The sequence below is a fragment of the Zingiber officinale genome, chromosome 6A, assembly GCF_018446385.1.
Source record: "Zingiber officinale cultivar Zhangliang chromosome 6A, Zo_v1.1, whole genome shotgun sequence".
NCBI lineage: Eukaryota > Viridiplantae > Streptophyta > Magnoliopsida > Zingiberales > Zingiberaceae > Zingiber > Zingiber officinale.
Window position 1 is genome coordinate 121083602 of NC_055997.1, and position 4935 is coordinate 121088536.

The window sequence follows — 4935 nt, forward strand, 5'->3', positions numbered from 1 at the left end:
ATCAGGATCAACACACGACGCCCTTGCTTCTTCGTCCAACCACACAGAATCAACACACGGGCTGCTGAGATCACGCTGCTCTCGTTCGCCACTCATCTAGTCCGCCATTGGATTGGCTTCGTCAACCCTTTATTATCCAACTTTCCCCTCTCCTCCAGTCCTCCCATTCATCCTCCAAACCCTAGCCTCCTCGGATCTCTCCCATTTAGGATATTTTCTCAAAACCCTCGTCGTCCTGCTTTCTATTTTTCTCCTGATTTGTATCTCTTGCAGACTCTATCTGCCAAGGTGATTCTTTTCATTTTCTTTTCAGTTTTTTGGTGTGATTGATGCGTTTTCGTTGTATATTTTGATATTATCTTGTCTTGATCTTTTTTCTCTTGATTCGATATAGTATGGGGGAAGCCAAGGATAATGATGTTTACGAGAAGGAGCTCCTGGACTACGAAGAGGAGGAAGAGAAAGCTCCGGATTCGGTCACTGCCAAGGTTTCCGGTGAAGCAGTGAAAAAGTAAGAACGGATTTTTATCAGTCTATGCGAAGAAAGACGAGTAAAAGTGCTGCTTTTTACCGTCACATACATCTATGCGGATAGGGAGGGAGGTAGAGGAGGATCAAAGAGGCTACAAATTGTAGAAGTAGTTGATGCTACTTTTCGCTGTCCTGATCAAACATTCTCCTCTCTCTCTCTCTCTCTCTCAACCTCTGCGGCCGCCCTCTATTTTCCAAACCCTAGATTGGTGAGTTGAGAATATGAATTCGCATAAATTGAGTTTATATAATTCTTCACTTGGACCGAAGCTTGTTAGAAAGTTCGATCTCTTATATTGATTGATTGATTGAAGCAGCTAGCGGTGGGTTAATTGCGAGATCGATCGATGGGGCGAGGGAAGATTGAGATCAAGCTCATCGAGAACACGATGAACCGGCAGGTTACCTTCTGCAAGCGCCGGAACGACCTCCTCAAGAAGGCTTACGAGTTGTCTGTCTTGTGCGAGGCTGAGGTCGCACTCATCGTCTTCTCCAGCCGTGGACGCCTCTATGAGTACACCACCAACAGGTGAAAGTGAAACCCTAGTCTGTCTCTTCCCTCCACATTTTCTTTTCTTCTTCTTCTCTTCTTCTTCTTTTTAATCTTGTTGGTTTGCCTCTTTATGCAACTTACAAAGGAATAGGTACTCCATAAGCCGAAGGTGTTTGACATTTTTTCTCACTGAGAGGAAGACTAAATTAGAAATCGTTTCTACGTTTTTTTCAAAGGAAGATTGGAACCTATCCTCTTAGATCTCAATGTCATTTTGGCTTTGGCTTTGACTTTGGTTTTAGGAGCTGTGATCCGAATTGGTTATGAGTAGATAGATTTTAGATTTAGTTTTCTGTCAGATGTTTGTACACTCCAATTCACTTAGTAGTTGCATCTAATTCGTTAAAATCAATTTTGGTCTTTAAAGTGTGTTCAGAATATAAAATATCTTCTGGTACAAAAGAGAGCATTGTGTTGGCAATAGTTCAATTTCATCTTAGGCGTATGAGGTAATCAGTGAAATTATATAGAAGTGGTTTTTTTTCAATTAAAGTACTAGAACTATAGACTTGTCCTCTGCTCATTTTACTTTCTTAATTTGAGAGCAAATCAGGAGAACCCTATTTAAATTTAAATAGATATCTCGTTTCATCATCGAGTGGATAGATGCATAAATCTTTATGGTATTTTGCAAGTAAAGATCACTTGCATGTTTCTCAATTTGGTGGAGAATAGGGTAAACCTTTCCATTAAAGGATCCAGAAGATTATTTTTTACTTACTGGGGTACTCCTCAATTTTCATCAGTACAACATGAATGTATTCCACAAGCTATTCTGGGAATGGATGTTATTTGTCAAGCAGAGTCTGGAATGGGTAAAACGGCGGTTTTTGTACTTTCTACTCTTCAATAAATTGAGCCAACAGTAGGCCAAGTTGCTACACTTGTGATGTGTCATACAAGAGAATTGGCCTTCCAGGTTTGACTTTATTTTTAAAGAATGATTTCTGTTGATTTTGGTGGTTCTAGAATTTTGATTCATATTTATATTTGTGCAGATTTGCCATGAGTTTGAGCGATTCAGCACGTACTTACCAGACATCAAGATTGCTGTATTTTTTGGGGATATTTTCCAATTGTAGGCATCTATATAGAAAGATGCAGAAAAAGATGTTGCTGCAGGATTTCAGATTGGTGGATCCAGTGCCTGTGGAGTATGTACCATCAAGAAATCAGAATAAAAATTTCATCCAAGAACAGTTGAATAAAAGGGCTTCTTACTTAAACAGTAGGCTAATTGGTACCTCAACTGGCCAATTGGTTGTTGTGCCATGCAATGTTGGGTGAGTAAGAATAACATTATATATCACTCTCACTTGCATATTTTGAGAACTTGTAGTAAGAATAACATTGACTATCATCAATGTTGAGAAGGAGATTAATTTTTTGTTGGATCCTCTTGGTCACCGCATTCTTGATCAAGATTGGAAATATGTTGTCAACATGTAAGTTTTTTGACTTCTTTTCTTACCTTTGTTGAAACATGGATGTATTTTGATGTGGCAATACAATTCCCACTGATTATATGTATGAAGGGCCTTGAAAATGTATAATGTGGAGGCGGGAAGGAAAGGGAAAAAACAACCAACATGGGTAGTTGTCAAGGTATGTCCTTTTGATTAGCAACTGTTTCACTATCCTCGAAGGAGTTATTCCAATATTTCTTTTCTAACATAGGCTCCTCAACAATCGGATGTGGAGTAATGTGGTTTTTATATCATGCGATATATGAAAGATATAATTGAAAATTTTGGAGTTGACTACAAGGATTCACTTCCAGCAATGGTAATAATACAATATCTTCCATTTTGCATATAAGTCCTAAAGAAAGTTTGTTACATTTTCCAACACTACTTCAGTATCATATTCATTGCTCTAGTTGTTGCGCTTGGGGTTTATGAATCCAACAAAAAGTGTTTTGGGATTTTCTTGATTTTTTTTTAAGAGACCTTACCGTTCAAAGATTCCATTGATCAGTTGCATGCACTAAAGACAGTGGGACAAGAATACATATCCTCTCTTGTTTCCCTATTTCAAGTAATTTCTATGTGATTAATTACCACTTCATTCTTTTATGATATGATCTACACATGCACATTATAAACAATATACAATAAGTAATGATGATATATGGTGAATTTACTTCTTTATTTATTTCTTGTTTTACTTGATGTATTATTGAGCATCCTCATCCATATATTATAGGCCTTGGAAATTATATATAGTTATATATTGACCACAATATTAGTAATTTGATTATCAAGTTGATCTCATAGTTCTGTTGGTTCTAAAGGAAATTTATTCTTTGTCACTTTTTATACGTACAAGAGTTTCGGATTGTTTAGGGGAGAGAATTACAAGTCAGAAAAGCTTAAGTTCTTTAGTGGATATATACAGTTGTTTGTTTCACCTTTCTTGATCTCAATGCACACCAATCCCTTAGTTAGGGGAGGTAGTTCATTTTGTTGAGTTGTTGTTACAAATTAATCCCTTATATTTATGTGATAATTGATGAATGTTTTTTTTAAGCATTTCAGTTAGTCATCTTGTTACCTGGTGCCCTTACTGCTTTTTCAACTATGATTTTTTGTTTTGGTTTACTAATATATTATTTATGTGTTTTTATAGTTTACAAATCTCAAGTACTCCAGAGTTGAAATTGATGAAGTGCAGTTCGAGTGGGCTGAATGCATGCTAGATTACATTTGAAGTGCAGTTCTACCTTGATGTGTTGTTAAAAGAATGTTCTACCTTGATTCTGATATCTATTAGCTTTTGATGTAAAAAGAATGTTTGTGTATTTTATGGATACTGTTGTAAGAAGATTATTAATGTAATTTGTGAATATTTGTGTATTTTATGGATACTGTTGAATGAAGAATATTTATGTAATTTATGAATATTTGTGTATTTTTTTTTGTTACTGTCGATTTTTCATTGTTTCGGAAATCAAATTTATGCGGTTAAAAAATACATATATTACATCGGTTTTCCACCGCTGCAAAACCGGTGTTATTAACTAATTTTACATCGGTCGTAGACCGCTGCCAAAACTGATGTTATTAACATATAATATTATATTGGTTTTACACCGTTGATGAAACGGTGTCGTTAAGTGATACTACACCGGTTAATAATCGATTCGAACACCGGTGTCGTTAAGTAATACTACACCGGTTTTAACCCGATGTCTAAAATGGCAGACCTTTTACATCGGCTTCATAGACATCGGTCGAAAATGTAATAGACACCGGTGGAAAACCGATGTCTATGAGGGTTTTTGTTGTAGTGTATTTGGTGCTACTAATGTGTTTGCTAAGTATCTCATGTCCAAAGAAGAGGAGACGTGGCTTTGGCACCGGAGACTTGCTCACACCAACATGAAAAATATCAAAAACCTTTCAAAGAAGGAGTTGGTGCAAGGATTGCCAAAGTTGAAGTTTTAAAAAGACAAAATATGTGATGCATGTCAAATGGGTAAGCAAACCAAAGCTACTCATAAAGGTAAAAATGTTGTAAGTACCTCAAATGCTTTGGAGCTCATTCACATGGATTTATTTGATAGTAGTAAATATATTTCTTTAAATGGTAGTAGATATTTCTTTGTGATTGTGGATGATTAAACTAGATATACATGGGTGTTTTTCTTGAAACATAAGGATCAAACTCTAGATACCTTGATTGCTTTTTGTAATAGAGTAGAAAATGAAAAGGCTCATAAGATAAATAAGATAAGAAGTGATCATGGAGGTGAGTTTGAAAATGATAGATTCACAATTTTTTGTATAGAAAAAGGATATAAACATTAATTTTCCACCCCTAGGACTCCTCAACAAAACAGAGTTGTTGAG

The 4935-nt window shown here is 36.0% G+C and overlaps 1 pseudogene; it reads left to right on the plus strand.

Moving 5' to 3' along the window:
• The first annotated feature begins 395 nt into the window (after window positions 1–395).
• LOC121995244 lies at window positions 396–2166 on the plus strand (annotated as a pseudogene).
• The last annotated feature ends 2769 nt before the right edge of the window (window positions 2167–4935 follow it).